This window comes from Trichosurus vulpecula, chromosome 1, assembly GCF_011100635.1.
Source record: "Trichosurus vulpecula isolate mTriVul1 chromosome 1, mTriVul1.pri, whole genome shotgun sequence".
Lineage (NCBI taxonomy): Eukaryota > Metazoa > Chordata > Mammalia > Diprotodontia > Phalangeridae > Trichosurus > Trichosurus vulpecula.
Window position 1 is genome coordinate 393,088,945 of NC_050573.1, and position 11,756 is coordinate 393,100,700.

Sequence of the window (11,756 nt, forward strand, 5' to 3'; positions counted from 1 at the left end):
GTCACTCAGGCTGCAGAGAGCTAGTCAGGGTGTGATTTAATATCTATGGCCAAAATGTTCCACAAAATTGCAGGAGCAGAAGATTCTGCATTTCATACCCTGAATTTCTCTAAATACAGACAGGAAAATCAAGGACTATATTCGTATTTGAGGCAAAAAGAGCAATTATGTAACTAAGATTCTAGCAGTATTTTTTTAAACCTCAGGCATGAATAATAGTAGAGGAGAAAGAAGGTACCACTTTCATCACTGCCTAGACCTATGATTCCCAAATTTTGCCCAGTTTTGCCACTGACTCCTGTTTGTTGGATGTTGAGACATTTCCAGGCCCCAAAGTGATATATGTATGTGCGTGTGTATGTATGTGTATGCATATATATATACACACATATATATACATGTGTGTATGTATACACATATGTGTGTGTGTGTCTGTGTATGTATGGGTATATAGATATATGTGTATAAATATATGTGTTTACGTATACATTCAGAATATGTACATAGATATCTAAGATGAATTAAGTTCTGGGTATCTTATAATATGCCTTACAACATGTCCCCTAACATTTCTGACATCCTTGGAGTACTATAAAACAATTGTTGGAAATTCTATATCCAGAGTCTAGATCAGTGAATCAAGTGGTTCTCTCTCTCTGGTGGGAAAAGAGAATGAGCAAAAACAGGAAAACTATATACACAGTGACTACAACAATGTAAATGGAAAGAACTATAATAACAAAATTGAAATTCAGTCTGTTATTATAATGACAAAGGCTAGCTAGGTTGCCCAGTGGATAGAGTACTAGTCAGGAAGACTCATCTTCCTGAGTTCAAATCTGGCCTCAGACACTTATTAGCTGTGAGACCCTGGACAAGTCACTTTACCCTGTTTGCCTCAGTTCTTCACCTTTCAAATGAGCTGGAGAAGGAAACAGCAAACCACTCCAGTATCTCTGCCAACAAATCCCCAAGTGGGGTCACGAAGAGTCTGATTCCACTGAAAGTGATTCAACAACAAGAACATTATAATGACAAAACTCAGACCTGAAGAAGAGATAAGAAAACACTCCTCCCTCTCTTCTTTGTAGAAGTTGTTGACTGAAGTCTCAAGCTCTAGAACAGAATGGAACAAGCATAGTTAGGCAGGAAAAAGATTGAGAGGTTTTAGTGGACTGCTTTACTCCACTGTTTTAGTGGAGTATGAGTCAGCAGTGTGATGCTGCTGCCGAAGGGACTAATGCAATCCTTGGCTAGAGAAGAAGCATCGGTTCCAGAATGAAGGAAGTGATAGCCCTTTGAGTGCTGCCCTTATCAGACTTCATCACAAGGATTGTTCACTGAGGTCACAGTTTAAGAGAGATGTTGCTAAACTGGAGAGTGTCCAGAGCGGAATAATGGAGAAGGTTAAGGGCCTTGAGTCTATGCCATAGCAACGTATGTTGAAGGAACTGGGTAATTTAACCTAGAAAAAAAAGGAGATTCAAAGGGAACGTGAAGGCAGGGACTTTCTATTTGTAGCCCCAGCTTTTTGCATGTGCCTTTGTATACAGGAAACAATAAATGTTATTTTCCATCCATTCATTCCTTCATTTATTCCTTCAAGTACTTGAAGGGATTTCATATGAATTAGATTTGCATTGTGGCCCCAGAGGGGAGAACCAGAAGCAGTGGGTGAAGGTTGCAAACAACCTAATTTAGGTTTCATTTTAAGAAGAAATGTCCTAACAATTAAGCACCATTGAAGAATACAGTCCATTGTCCTGTGTGGGTGATGGAATTCTCCTCATTAAAGGTCTCAAACCAGGAGTTAGATTACCAATTGTCAAGTTTGGTTTGGACTGGATGTCCCCAGAAGTTCTTTCCCATTCTCAAAATCCTGGGAAATGTGTGACCAAGTGTGCAACACTATCAGACTTCATGATGTGTTGGCACCAAGAGGGTAAGTGACTGGTCCAGAGTCTCATAGCCACTATGTATCCAGAGATAGGATTGTACCCCAGGTATTCCTGATTCTTAGGCCACTTCTCTCTCCATTATTCTTCTCATTTTTTAAGGTACAGTACTATTGTATTACATTCATATACAATTGTTATGGTATATTGGGCTATTGCCCAATTCGTGGTCACCCACTTTGTTCCCCGTTATTTGTTACCCCAAAGAGTATTGCTATTAATATTTTGATACATATTGAAGCTTTGTTTGACTTCTTTGGTGTATATGCCCAGGAATGAGATTGTTATGGTTAAAGAGTATGAACAGTATAGTCACTTTTCATGTATGGTTCCAAAACTTATATCCAGAAGAGTAGGATCATTAAGGTCACCTTTATTTTTGAAAAATAAAGTCAGAATATGCAAAGAAAATGTGTGATCAGAACTTCTCTGATCTGAATCACAGTTAAAATAAAATAGTGAGACCCATTTACAGTGCTGGTGTTCAAGGACAAGAATGGCACAGGAGCCATACTGGCCAACTCACTATTCCTTACATATGAATACTGTGTCTTTGCACTAATGGTTTTCCATATCTGGAATTCTTTTTCTTCCCTCAGGCTCTGAATCCCTAACTTCTTTCAAGATTCTGTTCCAGAGCTGCCTTCTTTTTGCAAGAGGCCTTTCTTGGTCCCACCTGTTGTCCTCTCTAAAGTTCCACTGTATGCTTTATATGTACCTAGAATGTATCAATGTGTAGGCATGTTATGTCCCCTATTAGAGCATAAACTCCTTGAGGATAGAAACTATTTTCCATTTTCATTTCCTTTTCTGCTGCCTAGCACCTAGTAGGCACTTACTAAATGCTTGCTGATTGATAAGGATGCCATATTGGCTTAGACCTGTGATCAATATTCTGACAATGACACAAAGGGATACTAGTGTTGCCTTCCATTTCTTTAACCTCAGGAGGTGACTGACAGTGAAAGAGGTGCTTTAAAAAATATCGCGATTGTGGCACAGAGGTTTCTTTGGGTCCTCAAAGGGTACACAAGCCCAGTAAAGGGCTGGATGTCACCTGAAATACAAACAATCCAAGTTCAGAAAGGTCCATTACCAAGTGATGGTATTGTTTGACCATAGCATCTCATGAGGCATAAAGGGATCATCATCTTGAAGGAATGAAAGTGTTTGAAGATCTTTAGGAGTATTTGAATTAAATGATGGTGAATAATACAGTGTCTACATGGAATTGTCCTCTACAAATTTGTCTCAGACTTTCTTCACCCTCTTCTGATCCATACAACCTTGTAGAATAAGGAGTTTCATACATTTAATACTCATTTTACGTGCTTTTTTCAAGTTTCAGGGTGATACCTACTAGTGATAGCATTCAAAGATTTGGTATGAACATTTGTTTATCCTTCTGCAGACTTTATCATCTTTCTGTGCTGGAGTCCCAATTTTCTAAGTGTATTCTTGCATGGAAACACTTGCCTTTTATTAAATTTTTATTTCTTGGGAAAAACTATATAATGAGCCCATTGATTTGAGTCTATTAGTAAGTAACTTTCTCTCTCCTTCCCTTTCATCAAACCAGATCAAAGCTTTTCACGTATAATTACCTAATTAATCCACAGTCTTTGAAAGTCTGGAGAGGGTAGTTTAATAGGATTAGCCTCCTCCTCTCCCTAAAATGGAAAATACAGCCTTGGGGGGGAGGGAGATTTCCCTTCTTAGATAAGGATCTTAGAGCCACAAAAGAGTCATCTTAGCCCAAGGGGCTGCCCATTCCCTGCTGAGCACAGGCTGTGATTTGTCCAATGCATGGGACAGGAAGCTCATTTACTTTAGCTATCAATACAATCCTATTACCATTACCTTAATGGGGCTGGAGGGTGGGGGGAAGGACAAATTTTACAATGTAAGGATCTCAGCTCCAGTCTCATCTTCAGAAGGAAGGGCTTTAAAACCTTTGCATCCTCAGCTGGTTTGAGAACAAAGAGAACCCTCTGCATTTTTGTTTGCACTCACAAGACCAATGTTAAATGTGTGAAAGGAAATTACTTATATACAACAACCAAGGAGGATTGCTATTATTAATACAAGAGCAACACAGGAAACTTGTCAAAAATTGATAGCAATCAACCAACAAGCATTTATTAAGTGCTTACTATATGCCAGACATACTGAAAACAAAAGTGAAATAGTACCTACCCTCAAGAAGCTTATAATCTAGCAGGGGAGATAATACATAAATACACATAGAGGGTATTTAAAATGGACCCCAAATCCTAGGGAAGGGGATTGAGGAAAGTATCAGCAGTTGGGAGCACCAGGAAAGACTTCATTTAGAAATGAGCTAAACCTTGGTGGAAACTGGATTCTAAGATTTGGAGGTGAGGAGGGAGTACATTATAAGCTTAGAGGATAGCCAATGAGACTGTATGGAGGAGATTGGAGATGCATGGCTGTGAATCAGCAACAGTAAGCAGGCCATTTTGGTTGGTCCATGTTAAGGGGAGTTATATGTAATAAGGTTAGAAAGGTAGGTGGTAAGAAGTTTTCAATGACAGAGGAGTTTTTATTTATCCTAGAAGCAATAGGGAGCCACTAGAATTTATTGAGTGGGGTGGTAGTAGTAGCGGTGGTAGTGGTGGCAAAGTTAGAGACTAAAAAATGGTTCAATTTATTTCAATACATTTTGTAACATACCCATAACTTGCAGGTCACTAGATGAATCGATAATTTATGAAATTATGAAATCGGGGCAGGCACACTCTGTTCTTTAGACGCCAGGGGAAAGACTGCAATTGGCAGCAGGAAATAGCAATATAAAATAAAGAGGGTATGGGGGCAAAAAGCACATAAAAACAGAGATAAATGTTGAAAAGTGGTACAGAGACCGATGGTGGCCTAGGGACAGGGAATGGGATGGTGAAAGAAGAACAGCAGTGTGAGAAAGAGAATGGGGAGGGGGAGAGGCAGAGAATATTGTTCATGTAACCATGGACTAGAGCTGGGAGCACTGGGCAGCATGGATGTAATGGAGATAGAAGGTTTAGGAAGCAAGAGCTTGATGTCTCATATTTATAGAGTTCTTTTTTGGAAAACAGAACAACTTCTATTTTGCCACCTCGGGGTTAGTTCATTAAATAGTCCCTGTGAATATTTAGGGCGGATACTCTAAACTTGAACATCCTGCATTTCCTTTTAGCTGTTTCAATTCTGCTTTGCTCACAGAGCACAGCATCTTCTCTGCTGTGGGCATACCATGCTGAGCAATCCTGTACCAGTGTCTCCCACATCTCTCAATCAATTCCAAAGTTCTTAAGAGAGATCTTGAGAGTGTCCTTATATTGTTTCTTCTGACCACCACGTGAATGCTTGCCCTGTGTGAGTTCTCCATAAAACAGTCTTTTTGGCAAGTATACATTTTTGCATTTGAACAATGTGGTCAGCCCATTGGAGTAGCACCCTCTGCAGCAGAGTTTGAAGGCTTGGCTGTTTAGTTAGAGTAAGGACCTCAGTGTCTGGTACCTTATCCTGCCACGTGATCTTCAGAAGTGATTCCATTTCTTGGCATGGCGCTGGTAGACTGACCAGGTGTCACAGGCATCAACAATGAGGTCAGCACCATAGCTCTGTAGACCTTCAGTTTGGTAATCAGTCTACTACCTCTTCTCTCCCATACTTTCCTTAGGAGCCTCCCAAACACTGAGCTAGCTCTGGCAATGCATGCGTCAACTTCATCATCATTGTGTACATCCCTAGAAAGTACACTACCACGATAAGTGAACTTATCCACGGCATTCAAAACTTCTCCATTTGCTGTAATAAATCCAAATATGGATGGTGTGGTGGTGGCTGATGGAGCACCTGAGTTTTCTTGGTGTTAATCATTAGGCCAAAATTAGCACAAGCAGCAGAGAAAAATCCATACTTTGCCTATGCTGATTGGTGCTGATTCTATTCCAGCTGAGATTTACAAGGTAGGGGGTCCATTGTTCATACAAAAGCTAACTGAAATTTTCCAGATTATATGGCAAGAGATTATCCCCCAGGAGTTCAAGGATGCCTCCATCGTCCGTCTCTATAAAGGTAAAGGAAATAGATTGTCCCATGACAATCATGGGGGGGGGGGGGTCTCTCTCTTAGTCATTGCTGGCAAGATTCTTGCCAGAGTCCTCCTTAATAGGCTGATCTTCACCTAGAGGATGGTCATCTACCCCAGAGCCAGTGTGGCTACGGAAAGGGCTGAGGAACAGTCAATATGGTGTTTGCTGCCCAATAAGTCCAGGAGAAATGCCAGGAGCAGAACAGAGGTCTGTACACAATGTTATAATGTTTGTAGATCTGACCAAGGCCTTTGATACTGTTAGTTGTGAGGGCTTATGGAAAATCATGTCAAAGTTTGGTTGCCTGGAGTTCATCAGCATTGTACGTCAATTTCATGACGTCATGCTTTTTGGGTTCTAGATAATGGACAATGCTCTTGTGCCTTTCCAGTTACCAATGGAGTGAAAAAGCCTGTGTGCTTACTCCCATGCTTTTCAGCATGATGTTTTCAGCCATGTTGTCAAATGCTTTCAATGAGGATGAACATAGCATCAAGATCAGCTACCACGCTGATGGTAATTTCTTCAACTTGAAAAGGCTATAAGCCAAGACCAAAGTGGAGGGAGTGTTGGTGCATGATTTTCTATTTGTGGATGATTGTGCACTCAATGCAGCCTCTGAAGCTGAGATGTGACAAAGACCTGTGGAATAATGAGAGGATGTGGACAGCTATAAAGTGTGAATTGCTGGAATCCAGAGGAATCAGGGCCTTACCCCAACCTACAATATGATAGTGGAAAGTTGAAGGCTTCTCTATCCCAAATCTGAGGGCAGGTGGAGCAGGGAAAGTGAAGGCAGAAGGAAGAAGGAGGAAGGGAAACTTGTTTTCACTGCTCAGAGTAAATCACCTTTTATAAAATTCTTAAGGATTAGTCCCAGGGATTTTCATGATAGAAAGTAGGATAGGATTGTCTCATTCTCTAGACTAGTGGTTCTTAAACTTTTTGGTCTCAAAATCCCTTTACACTCATAAAAATCGATGCCTTCAAATAACTTTTGTTTATGTGAGGTTATATCTATCAATATTTACATCAAAAGATACAACTGATACATTTAAAAATATTTAGTTAATTCATCTAAAATAGGTAATAAATCCATTATGTATTAAATAAATAGCATTTAATAAGTATTTTATTTTTAATATTTTAAATATATTTTCCAAAACCAAAAAATTAGGAAGAGTAGCATTATTTTATATGTTTTTATATATCTCTTTAAAATCTGGCTTAGACAGCTGAATTCTTATATCTGCTTCTGCATTCAATCCATTGTGATATGTTGTTTTGGTTGCAGAAGATGAAGAGATTTCAACCTCACACAGATATTTAGTTAGAAAAGGGAGTATTTCAATAGGCAAATACTTTCTTTGTATTATCATGAAAGTAGTTTTGACCTGGAGACCCCCTGAAAAGGTCTTGGGAGGGGCAGCTAGGTGGCACAGTGAGTAAAGCACCAGCCCTGGAGTCAGGAGGACCTGAGTTCAAATCTGGCCTCAGACACTTGACACACTTACTAGCTGTGTGACCTTGGGCAAGTCACTTGACCCCAATTGCCCTGCCTTCCCCCCTCCAAAAAAACAAACAAAAAAAAACCATAAAAAAAAAAAAGGTCTTGGGGATTATACTTTGAGAGCTTCCGGTGTAAGCCAAGGCAGAGAATCTAAATAACTGTTACCATCTCTTTCTACTGGGCTTTTCCTTGTCTTCTGACAGTAAACTGTAAGCATACTTCAGCTTCTGCACATGAAGAATGATTTAAGGCTCTCTGCACACTTTGCTGCTTGTTTTCAAGTGCTAGAATTGTGCTCTGGAGATGTGTGAGGTCATTAACCTCCTTCAAGTAAGCAACACACTCCTGCTTCCTCACAGAGATCCATTATCCTCCACGTGATACTGTCCCAAGAGGATTCCATAGGTCATCAATACAAAAAATGAAGCTAGAGATCTCAGTGAGAAACCTGATGGAAAAGCACTCTCTGTCCTTGTGCCAATCTTGATTTAAAAAAAAGAATCCTGGCTCTGCCTCCTGCTTAACTTCAGTGGGGAAAGTTCTGGTTCCATCAAAAAGCTAGGAAGTAAGCTGTCAAACCTGGAAACCCTTGCTTTGGCTTTTGAAATACCTTTTCTTCTTCCAAAGTGAATCCAAGGCTACATTCCACTTTCTGAAAGGAAAAAAAAAGTTTTTGAGGTCCCCAAGATGAGTCACAAACTCAAGTTCTTCAGCTGTACCCACATATTTTTCATAGGTTGTTAGAGCTAGAAAGGGCCTTAGAGATGATTCAATGCAATTCACATATTTTACAAATATGGAAACTGATACCCAGAGAAGGTTCAAGCTTCCCTTTACCCACTATTCACAACCTGGTCAACTGTCTTGTCATCTTACTGCATTACCCTTCACTCCCTATGCTCCTCCACTTCTGGAGCCATGAACCACGATCAAATCAGTTTTGATGTATTTCTTGAATAGAGAGTACCAATCTATTCCCCAATGGCCTCACTTGACATCCCTATAATTTTCTATACAAAAGTACCCTTCTTGGGTTTCAGGAAAATTGCATATTAATGGACTGTTGGTGAAGTTAGCAATTGGTGCATCTGTTCTAGAAAGCAATTTACAATTTTACCATCCCCCCTCCAAGATCACAAAACTGTAAATGTCTTTTAACCTATTAATACTAGTACTAGGCCTATTCTCCAAAGAGATCAAAGAGAAAAGAAAAAGGACCCATATATACAAAACTATTTTAAAATAGTATTTCATTTTTTTCCAATTACATGTAAAGACAAATTTTTACATTCATTTTTATAAAATTTTGACTTCCAAATTTTTTCCCTTCCTCCTCCCCTCGCTAAGCAATTTGATATAGGTCATATATGTGTGATCATGTAAAACATATTTCCATATTGGTCATGTTATAAAAGAGACAAACAAAAAGGTAAAAAAACATGAAAAAAATAAAGTGAAAATAGTATGCTTCAATCTGCATTTAGACTCTGTCAATTCTTTCTTTGGATGTGGATAGCATTTACCATCATGAGTCCTTTGGAATTGTCTTGGATCATTGTATTGCTGAGAAAAGCACAGTCATTCATAGCTGATCATCGAATAATGTTGCTGTTACTGTTGTACACCTCTTTTTGTTATAGCAAAGAACTGGAAACTAAGGCTGTTACCATTAATTGGAGAATATGCACATGCTCCCTGTGTCCTTACTGGCTACTATGCTATATATATATACACACATGTGTGTGCAGTAAAAAAAAATGTGAAGACTTCACAGGGAAGATATGTCTAAACATATATCTATACTAAGAAATTTTTAAAAATCAAGAAATAGGGAAGTGAAAAAAAATTCCGAGGCCATGAGAGTCTGATGGCTCAGCCTCTGGGAAAGTTTACCCTGAAACTTTTTGTTCTTTCTTCTGGTTCTGGTTTAAAGATTTGCTCAGTAAGAACAGGGTCACTGTGACCCACTTTCCTTTACTGTAAAAGTACTGTAAGAGAATGGAGAGAGTCTCCCCCTCCCCTTATCTTATTCTCCTTCTTTAGGTTTATAGATGTGACCTCAGTTGTAATCATTAACTAAGGGAAGGGGAATTAGAGTTTCTGTGCTTCAATTTCCCGGTTCTTTGTCTAGCTTTCATGCTCATATTGTAAGCCCACCTCCCAGTCAATGGTGAGAAGGGTCAGAGGTGGGCAGAAATTCTCTTGTGTTAGGTATAATTATGGGTGCTTTGCCCCTTGTAAAGTACCTTCCTTGCTAGATCTTTTCTAGCAGAAGATGTCCAATTCTCGAGAATTGAATAAAATTTATTTCTGTTCCCACCCTGAGATGGCTCCTTATTAACTTTTAATTGGTGAGGGTCTTTCATCCCACACACACACATATATATATAGTATATATGTATATATATATATATACAGTATATGAATGTAATGGAATATCATTGTAAGAAATTATGAAATGATAAATTATCAAATCTAGGAGACTAATTTATACAATAACAACTAATATAAAGAAAAACAGTATTGAAAGATATAACAACTATGCTCAGTGAAATGACCAACTATGATTCCTGAGGACCAAGCATCACCATACCTATCTCCTGACATAAAGGTGATGGACTTAATAAGCAGAATAAAACATGTATGTGTGCATATACATAGGTATTGTTGTTCAGTCCTTTTTTCAGTAGTGTCTGACTCATGAGCCCATTTGGGGTTTTCTTGGCAAAGTTACTGGCATTCTATCCACTGCACCACCTAGCTACCATATACATACATACACGCAAATATATATACACACATACATGTACATATACACACATATATTAAATTTATATTTATGTTATATATATATTTATATTAGAAAGTAAGCTCATTGGGAACAGGGATTCTTTCATTCTGTGTACTTCTATCTCCACTGCCTGCCACAGTTCTTGGCATATAATAGGTGCTTAATAAGTACTTGTCGATTGGTTGAAGGATAGACTGGGGCCAGATTGTATAGGACTATAAAAGCTAAGCAGAGTAGTTTATATTTTATCCTAAAGGCAATAGAAAACCCTGGAGCTTGCTCAGTAGAAGAGTCATATGGTCAAATCTCTTTATGGAAAATTTCTTTGGCAACTGTGTTTAGGATGGACTGGAGGGGAAAAGAGACTTGAGATAGGGAGACCAATCAGAAGATACAATAATATAGGCAAAAGGTGATGAGGGTCTGAATCTGTGTTACCTGGGTGAATGGAAAGAAAGAACTGGATATGAAAAATACTGAAGGTAGAAGTGACACGTTTCTATTTGCCAATATACTCTGTTCTTCTGACCCTTAAAAGCCCAAAAGGTCGTTCTGTCTTCCATCCTCTTTCCCTTAAGAATAGGAAAGCCAAGACATATCAAAGAGAGAAGCAGCAGCAGATTCATGTACTCAGAATAGGGTACTGGTGCTACCTCTCTCCCCACCTGAAGACTTACAGTAACCCTTCCCTAGATCGCCATCAGGAAAAAAGAAGGGATCCAATCTACCAGCTTTTGTTTACATACTCAGTTCCAGCTCAGCAGCCAATCAAAAGTCTTTTCTTCACTACTCATTAAATAGACAGGAAGCAGTCACAGAATATATGCTTAGACCCATCCCCTCCATTTCTTATCATCAAAAACTCCCAGAAGCAGTCATCAAACAGCTCCCTGTGTTCTTACTGGCCACTCTGCTGTTAGGCATATTTTTTAAAGCAAGACATATATGTGTGTGTGTGTGTGTGTGTGTGTGTGTGTACACATACACATACACATATACACACAGATACAGTCTCATGTACAATCCTTTCCCCCTCCCCTATGTTTATGACAATGCTGATTTTATTAAATACTTTATTTAAAATGCTGTTAAATTTAAGGAAAAAATTATTATGTATTTGCACCTTTTAATCCTGGCTTCCACTCTCCTTTGTGTGGTCTCCCTCCATTAGAAGTAACTTACTTGTGGGCAAGAACTGTCTTCGCTTTTGCATTTGAATGCCCAGTATTTAGCAAATACTTGGTGCCTTTCAAAGAGTTATTTATCTTGCCGTTGGACTGACACAGATCTTTAGAGGTAGATTCTAGATAAAAACTCTGGCCATTTGAGGAATGCTCTTTGTACTTGAGAGAACAAAGAACAAATTAGACACCTCTTCAGTCTTAGTCAATGAGGCTGACAGT